General features: G+C 47.0%; 1 protein-coding gene across 5 annotated transcripts in view; it reads left to right on the top strand.

Moving 5' to 3' along the window:
• The window catches only part of NCOA3 (nuclear receptor coactivator 3), a 1,125,593-nt gene that overhangs the window by 120,365 nt on the left and 989,470 nt on the right, over positions 1-15,758 (top strand). For 3 of the 5 annotated variants that reach the window (XM_069651291.1, XM_069651289.1, XM_069651286.1), the window contains exon 2: positions 14,251-14,330. The exons of the other annotated variants lie outside the window; for them this stretch is intronic. The gene's annotated coding sequence lies outside the window, so the exon portion shown is untranslated. The remainder of the gene's footprint in view (positions 1-14,250; positions 14,331-15,758) is intronic. 5 annotated transcript variants of the gene reach the window in all.

Here is a 15,758-nt window from a genome sequence, read left to right as displayed (position 1 = left end):
AACTACCTCATAGACATCTACAACTGGATGACAATGAACAACCACAAACTGAACCTAGCAGAAACAAATGATGTTCTCACCCACAGAAAACAACGCAGCCAACCTACAACTGAACTGGCCAGCCAGCATGCAAACACAACCGGAGACTTCCAACATAGTAACCTAGGAATACTCATGGACAACAAACTTTCCCTGGAACCGCAAGTTGACTCATTCACTAAAAGGTGCTTCTGCCTGGTAAGACTACTCAGCCTTTTGCTCCCATATCGCTCCTTTCCTCACAGAACCCTTAAAATCCTATCCCTGAAGCTAACAATAGTTGAATACGCAAATAGCCTCTACCTAGGAATGCTGTAAAATCTCACTAAGAAACACCAAAGGGTCCAACACACTGCTACGATTAAACAGAAGAGACCAGATCCCTCCAGCTCTGAAAAGCCTTCACTGGCTAACACATCAAATTCAATGCCCCCTGCTTCGCCCACAAAGCCCTACACAGAGAAGGAGCCGTAATCCTTCAAGCAAAGATGATCCACTACCAGCCAAGAAGGAACCTAAGATCAAGCGCTGACCTACAAATTGAGACAAAACAATACCAGAAAATGTAATTCGGAGGAACAGCATTCTCACGCCTAATTGCTAACCTTTGGAACGCCATGCCCAAAGAAATTAGAACCACAGAAGACCACATCACCTCCAGGAAACACAAAACCTGGTTATTCTACAGGCAATGACAACCGCAAAGGGACATCAACCGCAAAAACTTTGTGGACCAAAAGAAACACTAAGGGACACGGTCACCGATAACGGCAGCAAAACGCAGTCACCGATAACGGCAGCTAAATCGAGGACCAGATAACTGCAAACGACCCCCACCCCTCCTCCCCCCCCCCAACCCCGCCAGCCATGCTTAACTACTAGAATGATCAACTACGAAAAGACCGCCCAGATTTAGGGATAACGCCCATGCTCAATTTATACATCAAGGAAAACTCGGCTAGGGACAGCATTACTAACTATGCTAGTTAGTATCACCCTAACTTGCCCACCCACACAAATGGGGCCGCCTGGTTGAGCACCACTTCCTCCATTATTATAACACCAGCTGCGTACCTATTCAGCAGCTCACTGCACAAAGGGTCCACACCCAACTGCCACGACTAACTCTGATGAGTAACCAGCCACACATTAGGTACAACCAACCCTCTGCCACCAAACCCGCAGGGGAAGTCAGCCTTCAGGCCTGGAGTGGAGGCAAGATTTGCCAACCAATCACAACTCAAAATGTCGGTAGATACCGAAGGAAAGCCAGGAGGATAGCTTGAGATCAACTGTTTGTCTTGGAAGCAAGACCACACATACAACACTGGTTCGAATCCCGGTCTCGTGTCTCTGGTATTAAGTGCGTCGAAAAAGAACAATTACAATTGTATCATTGAGCGGCAATCACAAACTCGCACCAGAGTCATCGTCTGACAGACTTACCAACCCATTTCTCTCCTTCCTGCCACTACACAGGACTAAGGGCTAGCCACACTACACATAAACACACCAAGAATGTATCTGTTCACACCCTACCAACCCCCAGATTCTGGAAGCAACACTAAAGGGCACTCCCCCAAACATTGTCCATAAATCCCTCAATACTACAAAAATGCACACCAACACAAGATATTCATACACCCAACAGCCATCCACCCTAATATCACATTAAACACACTCCCAACACAAACACTAGCACACATTCGAGGCACTGAGTCCTACCCATACGGTTACAGCGCACAGGGCCTCCAAAGACCATAGCAGACTGTGCTGAGGAGCAGAAGACATTGGAGGTAATTTTGCAAACTGCATTGCAGTCAAGCGCAACCTCCTTTAGCCAGGCAAAGCATCCTTGAGGTGAGGACTCAATATCTCCATGCAGTGCTTCTTTGATGAAAGACGTTCTTACCCAGAGATTAATAATAATTGATCGTCACAAGCCTGGCCTTCCTCTTATGCTTAGTACAGTGATCCATCTATCACCTCTACAGTATATATACACACACACCCAATGCTCTCGATGCACAAGACACCTATCTAGCAGATTTCCTTGTTGGCTTCTTGGTTGTCTCTTGCCTCCTTAACCAGTTCAGTCCTTGCCGGATCTTTCTGCTAAATTCAGTCCCACATGTGCTCAGTCAATGAGATTGTGCTTCGAGGAACTTATCAAGGTGTTTCTTCCTCATCAACCAGCTTCTCCTTGCTCTGACTACTTTGGTGCCTACATCCTTGTGGATAGGTCTTCTGGTAATCGTTACCTCTTCAAGGCTGTCTGGTGGTAAGCGCAACTGTCATAGCCCTTGCCTCCAATTTACCCCAACCCTGGACATCATATTGGTTGTTGCATCAAGTTTGGATGTGTGCCAGGGAGAATCCAACTGATCCTGCGGTGGTGGTCTATTCAGCGAGTGTATTCCCTAAACACATGGTGGTCCTGCTGGCTGGTTGTTCAGACGTCTCCTGCGAAAACCTTTCAAGTGCCCTCCCAACCTCTGATGGAATTTCATTGATTCCCCTTCAGAGTATTTTGAGGATTTCAAGACTGTCCCTTGCTGCAGCCTACCAGATCTCGGAGCACCCAGTGCCAGAACAGAGGCAGGAGCCTAGAAGGGTTTTTTGAGTCTCACCGTCTCATCCTCAGAGCCAACGTTTAAGCAATGACTTGAACGGGAGGCAGGATTACTCTTCACCTGGATGATTGGAATCATATTACATCTGCTCTGTTGGTACTTTGATGGTACATGCACTTATTCCCTTTTCCTTCCGTTTTCTCTTCATACCTTATGATAACCCATCTTCCCCCCTCACCTCTGACTCATTAAATTGGACTTTACTTTCAGAGGCTATCCAGGTTCCTGGACTTGCCAACAGTGGACGGAGTTCCTTTCCCAAGAGGTATTGGTATTTATGCACGTTTTTTGAGGTTCTGAAAAATAACCTGACAAACGTGAGTGCCATTCTTTACCTCTGTCCCTCCCCTTCAGGAGGATACATCTCACTGTTTCAGACCTGTTCTGCCTTTTTACTGCGATACTGGATTTGCTTCATGGATTTGATGGCCTCTTAAATCAGTATCCCAATTTGTCGTCCCTAACACATGCACTTTTTTAAAAAAACTTTTTTTTTTTGCACAAGCCATTTTCAGTACAGAGTTCTCCCCTTCGGACACAACTGTACTTTGTTGATCAAGGTGGTGGTTGCTTTGGATACATATGACTCTAGGGCATTCAGATACACTCCTTTTTTGATGATTGCCAGCTATGGGAGACTAGTACCCACACATCTACAAAGTCCCAAATAATCCTAGATATTTGATTCGACATGGGCTGTCTGTGAACCAATAATCCATGGCAGCGCCTCTGATCTTTACATTCATTGGCTTTAGCAGGGACACTCTAGTGAGCCTGGCTCTGGGTCTTCCTGACTCTGGGGATAGTCATGGATATACCGGGCACGTGCAGTTTCTGCCTTTCTCACAAGGCTTCATGGCTTGGTAGTTTGAGTCCAATAGAATCATGCTTCACTGAGGATCCCAATGCCCGGCTCATGCTGAGTGCGGGTACATGAGGGGAATTAGTGCTAAACCATCCACCCAGTCGGTTACCTTTTATGAATCCTCTCGAGCTGCGGCCAGTCATTCAGTGGTAGTCTTTGTCAACCGCTTTGTGGTGGAGGGGATGAGGAACTCTTCTTTTCAGATCGGATTTGATCTTGCATTGCACAATCAAAATAGTTTCCTGAGGGATGACCGTGGCTGACTTGCAGGTACTCCTGATTTTCTAGTATAGTGATTATTGGCCTACAGAATGACTTGTTGGGCCCATCTACCCGCCCTGTGTATTTATATGAATTGTGACAGCACCTACTCCTACATCCCGTCCCCTTTCATCCATACTTGTGGGACATTCCGTCCATCGGGGCGGGACCGGAGCACATTAAAGTAATTTTTTTCTATTTTCCTTTTTACACGTGGCCGCTGCACGTGACCGTAGCCTCACCTTCCTGAGCTCTGCAAATCGGCCTTCAGACCTTTTCTGCAAGCAGGGGTCGGACGCACTTGCATCTTCGCGAATATTTTCTTTTTGTTCCCGAGTGCTTCATTTTCCTGCCTCCCTTCCACGGTCGTCTTTCCTCTGTCTATGCTGGGCATCATCTGGGATTCGTGTCATTTTCTTCGTGAGAATGTCGTTTTGTGAAAGCGGATCCCCACAATCTCTGCCTGGAGGACTTCGGCCCGGAACACCGGTGGTACTCTTCTGCAACTCCCTCTCTGTCCAGGCACTTCAGCGTTGGGTTGTTAGGTGGGAGAAGGTGTTCCAAAGGATTCCTCCTCCACATTTACAGCAGTTGATTGAGGAAAAAAGGAAGCAACTGTAAGATTGTTCCTTTTTTGGGCACCCCAGTCGGGTGGATTGGGGGACTTCTTCCCGGGGTCTTCTGGGCCTGGGAGGGGTCCAAGTGGCTGTGGTACTAGGGATTCCCCTGAGGTGTCCCGAAAGGATCCAACCGGCACTCCGGCGTTTCCTCCGAGGTTCCCTGAAAGTTGGCTGCCAGGACTGGATCTTAATCGGTGCCCCCTTTGGGGGCTAAAGTTAAGCCCAGTACTTTTGGAGTTGTCACTGGGATCGTTCCAGAGGTGTCCAAAATCTGGATCTAAGTGTGCTGAGTCTCGTCTTGAGGTTCCTCTTAAGGTGACTAAATGTACCAGGATTACACCCGAGGATCCATATCTTGAGGCTATATCCAAGACCAGCAAGATTGAGGGGCCCCTTCGAGGGCTCTGGCTTCAGGGGTGACTGTAAGCCTTCCCACTCTCAGACCTGTGGTCGAACCGATCCTGCTGAGGGGGCAAAGAAGCCAGTTAAATACCTTTTTAGTCTTGGAGTACCGGCTCTGCTGAGATTCCCTCACTGAGGGCTAATTCATCAGCAGTCTCTAAGGGGTCGCAAAAGCACTCTAGACCTGCTAACGCCGGCTCCTTGTCACAAGGCTAAAATGGGCCAGAAGTCCCCTGATAACCCCTGTGGTGACCACGGCCTTACTAAGACCTGTGATGCAGTTCACTTCAAGCGTTAACAAAATGGCATTCCAACCCCTGTGGTCTACGGCGGCCAATTATGACTAGCTCTCACCAACTTTCTCAACGGCTGGTACCAAGGGGCCTGTTTCAGAGCAGAGCAGCCTTTTCCACATTTTGTGGGTAATAACCTGTTCCGCCCTCCAATGGATTGGTGTGCTCGGTCTTGGCTGCCACTGTCTCGCTCCCTCCTACATCTGCTGCCTTGGTTTACATGGATACAGTTGGTAGAAAACCGTCTTGGCAACCATCCTCTTTGCGATCCTGGTGGGTATGCCTCTTCAGAGCGACCTCCACCCACTCAGCGCTTAGGCCGTCTTCCGAGATGCGTTTTTTGGCAAGTTTCAGTTGCTTATGCACTCTTATCCAATGAAGGTATACTTTAAGACTGTAATAAAGGAAATGTATCCTAAGGTACCTGAACCGCCTCCTGCTCCGACAATCTCGTTGCTGGTCCCGGTAGTGCCATTGCCTCCACCACTTCCAGTGGGGCCTCCTCCACTGCCTTCTCTGACTCCACTTCCATAAGTGGAGTAGGAGAACTCATGTTACGCAGTCAACCTTGCCCTCAGGGCCTAAGATGCCAAGTGCTGAAAGTCAGGATTCTGTTCCTGCCACACTGGATGAAAGCCATGCGGACAAGGACAGTGAATACTTTCCCCGCTCTTAGAGCCTTTCACAACCGGGTGGTGTATATGATGGCGTTGCTAGACATCCCAATGCTTGAGGCTCCAGCTCCACAAGGTGTACTGTTTGGAGCCTTTACTCTGTTGAGACAGGAGTGCACTGGCTTGTTCCTTCAAATAGATGTCCTGGCCGAAGCCCATAAAGTCTGAGGAAAAACCTAATTCCGGGCAATATCTAAAAAAGAAAATGGACGCTTGCTACCAGCTACATGCGTTTGAAAACATATCTTTGACTGGATGTCCACTACCCATCATCGGTGTTGGCAGCAGCTACGCTGAAGTCGAAGCCAGCCTCTACATCTTCCACTGCAGCATCTCAGATACTTTCCAAGGAGGACAAGCTCCCTGATGCCATTTTGGAAAAAAGTATTTTCCAATTCGTCTTTTCAGCTGTGTCGAGCTAATACTGAGGTCATCCTGGCGGCTGCTAATGTCAAGTTATGGAAGGAGCTTGCCAAGTTTCAGGAATGTGTTCCTCCTAACCAGCTCGAAGACTTTAAGGGTGGCTTATCCGATGGCAGAGTTCTGGCACAGGACCTGCTGGAGGCTGCGGCCCATCATGTTGACACTTCCGCTCGGGGCCATATTGTTTGGGTAGAGCTGTCCCGCCAAGCATGGCTGCATGCTACGAAGTTCTCGAAGGAGGTTCAGAACAAGGTGCTTGATTTACCCTTCGAGGGTAAGGAACTATTCCATTCCTCCACTGATGAGGAACTTACCAAGGCAAGCACGCAAACTGCTAGTTCATTGTCGGTCCTTGCCAAAACCCCAGCTAAGGAAGCTTATACTCGGAGGTCGGCGGTCTCTGACGAGGTCCTTCTCAGTTTTCAGAGGCTTTGAGGACCACTGTGTACGCCGGGCAGATGCTCCTGTGTTTTGCCCTCGCTGCAAGCAGCGATGTCGAGGTGGCAGGGTTGTTTCTCAGTCAACAGCCTTCTCTTCAGCAACGGGTGGTCTCCATGCCGATTAAAACATCTAAATGATGGTGTTTCATCGGTCGCACAAGACTCAGGTGGGAGGGCGAATTTCGTCTCATCTGGAGGCGTGGCAGACCATCACAGAAGACCAATGGGTTTTGTCAGTCACCTCGGTGGGCTTTCACTAGCTCCCACCCTCTCACCCTCCTCAACAGACCAGGTTGCCCTCCCTCAGAGTCGAGGTGCAAACAGAGCAGTGGAGCCTGTTCCCTTGCTGGAACAGAGGCAGGGCTATTACACCCATCTGTTTACAGTGCCCAAACCCAACCAGGCCGGCCGTCATACTATCTTCGACCTCTCCATTTTCAATCTCTTTCTACTCTAAGACAAATTCAAGATGATTACGCCCAGTCAGATAAAGTCCTCTTTCCGGAAGGGCGATTGGCTCAGCGTGGTAGACTTTCAGGATGCCCATATGCATTTCCAGATCTGGAGACTGCATCGAAAATATCTGCGGTTCTCCGTGGGAACGGAACACTTCAATATCAAGTGTTACCGTTTGGTCTCAGCTCAGCGCTGCGTGTCTTTACACAGATGTTTGTCATCGCAGCATTCCTCCGACTGCAGGGCGTTCATGTATATCCATACTTGGATGATTGGTAACGCGCAGTCCTTGCCCAGAGGCCGCTACGTCCAATCTTCAGTCACACCTTCAGCTCCTGTTTCATCTTGGGCTGTCAGTGAACTGACAGAAATCGCTGATGATGGTCGCTCAAGACCAGATATTTATGGGAATCTGCTGGGATACCGTCCGTACCAGAGTGTTCCTGGCAGAGGACAGGATTGTGGACCTTTCAACCACGTGCCAGCTCTGCCAGCAGCCCTCCCACATGTCGACCTGGTGGTTTCAGAGACTCCTGGGCCTCATGGCCTCTTGCGTGTTAGCTCTACCTCTTGCACGCCTGAAAATGAGGTGCACTCAGTTTGCTGTTCGGAGCTGCTGATCCCAGGCTACGGACAGGGACTCCCAAGATGACCCCAGTCCCATTCTGCATGATGGCAGATTTTCAATGGCGGTTGGCCACCAGCAACTTGTCAGTGGGGACCTCCTTTCAGGAGCCCTGCCCACAAGTAAGGGTTATTAGTGACACCTCCCTTGTGGGGTGGGGAGCGACACTTTGTCACCTCGGTGTACGATTTGTGGCGCCGCAGGTCAGGCGGTTCCATATCGATTACCTAGAGCTCTTGGCAGATTTTCAGGCGCTCACGGCTTTTCAACCCCCTATCCAACAGTGTGGTTTGAATTCCCACAGACCATTCTGTAGCAATTGTCTACATCAACAAACGGGGGGGGGGGCACCAAGTCTCCTCTTCTGATGGACCTAGCTATACAAATGAGGAATTGAGCTATCCATCACAGTGTCTGGCTTCAACCTGTGCACATTCCAAGGTCACATCAATGTGGCTACAGACTCCCTCGGCCACTAATCTGCAGCGAGTTACGGGTGGGAGATAAACACTGATGTTGTCACCAAGCGCTTCCAGCAATGGATTTCTCCAGCGGTGGACCTCTTTGCAACCTTGTCGAACTATGGTTAGTGCTTGGGAATTTCCCACAAGTATGGAGGAAAGGGGATGGGACGTAGGAGTGTGACCGTTACTCACCGTAGTGACTTCCTTACTTGGAAGACCACCTTCCAGGTTTTTGTCTGGAAATCTCCCCCTAGTATGGCGAAAAGGGGCTGATACATCAGAGTAAGGACATGTTACTAATCATAGTGGCGACTATACTCCATTGCCCCTTTTCCGCTATGTACCTTCCCTGCTATAAATTAGATATCGGGCAGTTCTGGCCTAGGCGGATGGTAAGGACTGGTGGGCGATGCTGAAGGTGGTACCTAGACAGTTGGGGTAAAGGCTGCAGTGGAAAATTGAGGTTTTATTGGGCAGAAAACACTGAAGTCCTGACCTTGCAGATGGTATTGTGGACTTGGCGTACAGTAGTACTTACAGTGAGTAACCTTTGAATGGGAATTGCTTCTAAATGGTCAGTCAGGTGTATTGTAAACTGTGATGCATTAACCTAGAGTGCAGTTGATTAAACAGAAAGCTATGTTTACAGTGTGCATCCCTCTTGCGTATCTTTGGGCCGTTTCAGTTGTAGGATTCTTTACACACATGCTCTAGTTTCTTGAGGCTATTAATTGCTGATTGCATGTGTGAAAACTACCCTATTGAAACCTCTTGCTCACCCAATCGGGTGCTATGGAATATGTGCCCCAAGTTGCTATTCTTAGTAGGATCCTCTTAAATTCAAAAGAGGTTGGTGCTAGGTCATGTTTAATTTGGACTCTTAATTTTAAGTTAAGGAATGCCCCCTTAATTTGCTCATCTTTTATTTTTTTTAAAGTTTTTATTAACTTTTACAATAACCAATCAACAAAGAGAAAAAGAGGGAAAAAAGACTGTCATATCCTATAAGGCAAGCATCATATACAAAATCGTGAAAAGTCCACGGTCTCCCCATTACCCTCCCTCCAAACTCGAGCCTACTCCACTTCACCATCTGCCGTTGTTTCCTCTAGGGGTACCTCCCCCTCTGTATTACCAGAGGAATCCTGTTCACTCAGGCAGGCCTGGGTAGACCCATACAGTGTAGCTACTAAGTGTCTCCAGGCCCTCAGAGTTTCTGCTTCCTCATTCCCCCCCCCCCCGCACCCCCTCTCTATTGGCTGCTTCGTTCCATACCACTGTTTCTGCTTCTGCTCATTTCTGGAGATCGTGCCACCAAACATCTACCTTTTGGTCTAATGTTTGCTTTCCAACCCATGGCAATTCTGCGCTTGGCCAGTATATAGGCCAAGTCCTTAAGTTTACTTGCGTGTTTCAGTTTGCACGGCCTAGGAAGCCCTCCTACCATGCATACTCACAGATTCCACATCTAGTGTGATCCCTTTCTCAGTTAAGCTATGGGCTATTTCTTCCCAGAATTTTCCAATTTCCGGGCATGCCCAGAACATATGTATCATCCCTGCGTTTACTTCCCCCACATTTGGGACATGTTTGTATACCTGTGTTCTTGAATCGAGCAATCCTCTGGGGGGGGGGAAGGGTCATGTACGCTCTGTGAGTCACATATAGCTGGATCTGTTGTAGCCTCGCTTTCCTGGACACTTTTCTTTGTGGTACCCCTGAACCCTCACCCACAACCCATCATTCATGGCTTCTCCAGCGTCCTCATCCCAGTCCCGTCTCAGCTGGGTCACCTCCTTTCCCACCCTGGACATTAGCAGTTCATAGATTCGAGAGACCTCGTGCCCCATCTGAGCTATCGTAAATTGTTTCTATGGCCGTATCGGGTTGACCTTCCAGCACTATTTCTGACAATGTCTTTCACCCGCCACACCAATCTGGTGTAAGTAGTATACTGCCCTGGGTGTAGACCAGTTACTTCTACCAATACGTTAAATTCCATTACCTTCCCATCTTGCCATACATCTCCCAGCGTTGCAATGCCCACCGGTTCCCAATGCTTACGAATTGTCTTCCTCAGTTGCTCATCTACTCCACAATGCATTAGCGGCAACTGCGGAGAGCACAGGGTCGGGTTCTCCATGACCTGGCAAGCCCTGCGCCACATCTTCCATCCCATTTCTAACATCCTCGAACCCCCCCCCTTTAGCTCTGGTTTTGGCAGCCATATCCATTCTTTCAAAAAGAACGTAACACATTCAGACCTCAACAATCTAGACTCTGATGTCTAGTCTTCCATTAACCACTTAGCCACATATTGTAATTGACTGGCCAAATAATAAACCTCAAAGTTGGGCAATTGAATGCCCACTTTATCGTACATGTTCAGCAGTTTCCACAGGGCTATTCTATGCCTGGTATTATGCCATATGAACCCACTATGCTTTGAAGCTTAGCAAAGAATCGCTTGGTTATCATATATTGTATATTCCCAAAAAGTGTAACAACCTAGGTAATACAACCATCTTCAACAGTGCCACCCTCCCTACCATGGCCAAAGGGAGCTCAGCCCAGAATCTCATGCTATTCTCAATGCAATGTTTGCTGCTGCCTTCTCTGTGTGATCTTTGTATTCACCCTCTACCGTGTGATGAATATCAATCTGCAGGTATCTAAAGGTTCTAGTCTCCCAATGTATTTGTAATGCCAGTACATTTTCTTACAGAATCCCTTTATATCTCCCCAAGGGGAATATACATGATTTCTTAGGGTTAACTGCAATGCCTGAGAGCACCGCAAATCACTCCGTTACTTCTAAGATCTATTGCAAGTTTTCCTCAGGATACTTCAAGTATAACATATCATCAGCATACATTGATATTAAATGTGGGCCTTCTTTCGTATAGATCCCCCACCTCCTCATATTGTTGCCTCAGATATATCGCTAAGGGTTCCAGTGCAAGGATAAACGGCATCGGGGACCAAGGGCACCCCTGTCTAGTGCCCCTACTGAGTTGCCATCTCTCTGAAATGATTGCTCCCGTCTTGACTCTGGCTAGTGGCGTACTGTACAGTAGTTTCACCCACTTCAGTTACACGGGCCCTATTCCATATTCTTTTATGGCTGCCATCAGCCAAGGCCATTTGACAGAATGGAAAGCCTTCACCGCATCTAATGAGATAATTTCAACTCCGTGCGAGTCCCTTTCTGTTTGCTCTATGACATGGTGGAGCCTTCTGAGATTATCGAATATGCTTCTGTGCGGAACATATCCGGTCTGGTCAGGATGTATGAGTTTGTGAATAACTTGTCTTGGTCTATTTGCCAGTACAGCCGTGAGTATCTTGCTGTCCTGGTTCAGCATGTATAGCGGTCTATGCGACCCGCAGTCCATGCTCGGCTGGTTAGCTTTAAGAAGCGGAATAATTGCCTATCTCAGGGATTCCGGCAGTATCCCTATTTCTAACGCTTCGTTCAACATTGGCAGTAACAGGGGGGAGCGCTTCCATTTTATGTTTTGTAGAACTCACTGGGGAGTCCGTCTGTTCCCGGGGCCTTGCTCGTAGGTAATTGCTTTATCACTGCTTCTAGTTACTCAAATGTAATTGGGGCCTCGAGGTTCTCCCTCTCTACAGTTCCCAATTTAGACAAGCCAATATCTTCCAGTGTTTCAACCATCTCACTCAATCACCCCCTTCAACGTCTACATACAATTGTTGGTAGAATGTTCACGCCCTCTTGGGTGTTGTGTATTTGTCCATTCTTCCACTTTTTGATCGTTGGTCTGGGTGTCTCGTTTTTATACAACCATGCTAGTAACTACCCTGGCTTGTCCACACAGCATGCTGCCTCTCTATGTATTTCTTGTAGTTCAAGTTGCATAATCTCTCCCAGTTTCCTCTACACTCCTGCTGCAATTGACTTACGGTTTCGGCTTCCTCAAGGGAGTTCTGTCCTCTATGCATAATTGCCTCTATTTCGCCTCTGCCTTTTGCAACTTCTGCATTATACGTCCTTGCAGACCTTTGGGTTTAGATATAGCTGCTCCCCTCACCACCACCACCTTAAATGCCTCCAATAGCCAATTCTACGCTTCTGGTGTTCTTTTCAAAATATTCTACAATTTCTTTTCTCAACTCTCCTCTGAACACGGTCTTTCAATGCTTCGGCTCTGAGCCGCCACGTTGGGATCCTAGCCCTAGGAGGCAAGTATTGTCATGTTATGATCAGTGGCAAGTGGTCTGAAAGGGCCCTCGCTTTATATTCCGCCTGCACTAGCTCCCCCGTAGCAAACGTATAGGCTAGCCATGTATACAAGTTTTTTGTGGGGCCTAGTAATGAGAATACTGTCTTTCATGTGGGTGGTGCAGTCTCGATACATCCTCCAAGTGAAAGTCTCCCAACAGGGTCCTCGAGGTTTTGGCTGCAGGGGTAGCTCCACCTAGCTTCCTGTCTGATCTATGCACCCTGGGGTTGAGCGTGCAATTAGTCTCCTCCCCATACAGCTGCACCCCCGAGGTGCGGGCTAACTTTGCTGTATAAGGTCTTGAAATAGGCCCCAGTATCTCGGTTTGGGGCATATGTGTCATACACAGCGCTCTATTTTCTATCAATCCCCGTATGGCCACCATCCTCCCATCAGGCTCCACGATGGACTGTAATAACTGAAAGGGGACATGTGGTGCTATCCAAGTAATTACCCCTCTGGCATATGCTGAATACGCTGCGCGTGTGGTGGTCCCCTTCCATTTCTTCCTTATAACATTGTTTTTCTTTTGTACAGCGAGTGATGTCTATTCTCTGCCTCCTTAGATAAATCGTGATCTTATTCCTCTTCAAATAACTATTGAGCCCCCTGACATTCCAGGTTGCTATCTTAAGGTCTCGTCTTTCACCATATCCAGTCCCGCCTCTATCCTCCCTTGTCTTCCGCTTCATGCGCAGTAGCGCGTGCGTGTAAGCTCATTCCCTACCACCAAACCCCCAACTCCCGCCCCTCCCTCTACCATCCCCATCCCCAACCCCAACTGATGCCCAGCTCCATCCCTGGATCTCACGCTATCCCGCATTTAGCCTGTTCTTGGCCTCTGCCAGTACTCAGGATACAGCAGGAAGATATCACCCTACTGGTGATTCAGCTAACCACTGGGGGTGAGTTCGTGTTTCCCATGCATCTCCTGCATTAGTGCTTATAGTATGCGCGTATGCTTGACTCATGTCTGACACTGCTCCTATGTATATTGTAGTCCAAAAAGTCCACATGAAGAGTATGTAACCTAGTTCATATTCCGCTATGCTCACACGCCCAGTGTACCCCTTCCAGTCTTTATCGATACAGCAACATCTGCCCCAAAGTTAATGTTTGCATGCCATACTTGGCTCTAACTATTGGGGGGTGAGGACTCGTCCTTCATGTCTCCTGCATTAATGCCACATTGTGGTATCTACTCGTACATCTTGTCTTGCCTACACCGTCTAGGTGATTATTTGCCCAAGTACTCCAACATCGTGCAAGTGCACAGAGTGGGAAATGGTTGCTTTTTCTGCTGAAAATGTTGTACTCGATGCAGAACATGGAAAGGGACAAACCGACCTGAAATTGTATTGTATTATATTGGATCAGTGTATGCGACTTATGCTTTATGCCTGTAGAATGTTTTTCTGTATTATGAGTGGTGTACGATTTTGATATGCAATTTCAAGAACCCTCATAAGTGGTTGCCTTGTGAATGCCATTGTCATGTTGAGGTACAAATGATTCAAGATTTTAAATGACCTTTTAATATTTTGTATTGCAGATTTATAGGAACTATTGGTGTGACTGTGTTGCTCGAAGTAGAATTGACAAGTTCTCCTCTTATGTCCCATAACCCTTCCTCCATAATCCTACCACCCTGTCCAGTGCTTCAGTATTTCACATAAAATGGAGTCCTTGGAAACGACTAGATGGGTAGCATTGGTCATGTTTTTATTGCAAAATCATTGAAGAGCCAAAACACTAATTGTTTCACAATTTTAGAAGCTAATAGTGTTTTTTATTTCATATACATACAGAAGAATGAAGAATGGGTCAGTTATCTAGAGGGCATGAATTATAAATTACCAAACTAGTGCTTACCCAGTTAAGAAGACAGGTAATGTTGACATTATGCTTAAATATGTATTTTTATACAATTTTTGATTGACCATTCTGATTTGTCATACAGTTGTATCTGTAGTTGAGATCCTTGTTTGTTTTTTCAACATGGCACATGCAGCTTGCTCGTGAATTGGAGAGATTTAAAATATTTACTGCTTTTTTATGAGTCTGGTTCCTGTTGCACGTCTTGAAGTTCAAGGATTTATTAATGTAGCTCACTTAGTATATTTTTCCAGTGTGTGCAATGCCAATAAAGGCTTCAGGCATATCTATGAAGAAACCAAAATGTTAATACCAATGGTAATCATTACACTGATGGCAAGATGCACACCTTTCTGTAAGCAGGCTATGCTTTGCATTTGTAGCACAAGCTCTTATTTGTTCTCTCTAACCATTAGCTTCTTGCAAATACAACTCCGAAATCCATGCACATGAAGAAACGTCAAACTGTTTCATGCATGTGAACTTGGAAGCCACTCTGCACATATTTAGATAACACTGGTGCCAAGTCATGGGAAGACGAGGGGTTGGAGAAGGAACTGTATAATGGGAATGAAAGTGAGAGGTAGGCAATTTCCAGCCCCCCAAGAACAGGTGGGGTAACCCATCAAGTTAGTTGTCTAATGTACTGTAATGTCCAGCATTAAATATTTTTCCAACTAAAGCCTTCTTCATCCACCTCCGATAACTGCATGCCTGCATCTGTGATGGCCAAGTTCGGACAGAATGATGAACCAGCAGTACCAATATAGGCCCACGCAAAAAATAAATCTATTCTAGTCCCTTTAATGGTGTATGTTGCACCCCTTTCAGAGCGCTGCCTCTGCAGGAAGATCTGCTTTGTAAGAATGGGGTTTTCACTTTCATGTTAGCAGAGTACAACAGATTATCAACTTGAGGTCCAATTGAGATTTCCGTTGCACCAAAGTGTTTGTGGTGCCATTTCATTTAAAGCCCACTCATATCAGGGTAGTGAAGTATCCTCTGAGTCTAGATGGAGATTCAACTGCTTTACTTTTTTGTAGTTTACTGTGTCAAAACCTCCATTGCCCAGAAAGCTCATGGAATAGCCCAAATGTACCCCTTGTGAGAAAAATGCTAGCTATTATGCTTTTTGGATTGGGAAAGATTCTGTCATTCTGGGCCCTCCGGATAGCAATACGTTTGCAAAGGCTGAAACACCCCTAAGACACTTGCATTTGCTGAATGTTGTTGATTGTTGACTGCTTCTAGTTCCTTGTCAGAATCTAAAATGTAGTTGATCATCCTCTTCTTGATCTCCTCCAATGTGTCAATGAACCAAGTTTTATTGGCACTCTGTCCTCCAATGACTGCACTCTGGCTTCTGTCGTGAGCGCACCCTGCATTTCCAAACATGCTTCCATTGAAGTAGGAGCACTCTGCTACACTGATTTCTGGAGTG

Source organism: Ambystoma mexicanum, chromosome 3p (genome assembly GCF_040938575.1).
Source record: "Ambystoma mexicanum isolate Mex_15411 chromosome 3p, UKY_AmexF1_1, whole genome shotgun sequence".
In the NCBI taxonomy this organism is placed as follows: domain Eukaryota; kingdom Metazoa; phylum Chordata; class Amphibia; order Caudata; family Ambystomatidae; genus Ambystoma; species Ambystoma mexicanum.
Note: the sequence above shows the minus strand (reverse complement) of the source record. Positions and strands in the feature narration are given on the sequence as shown.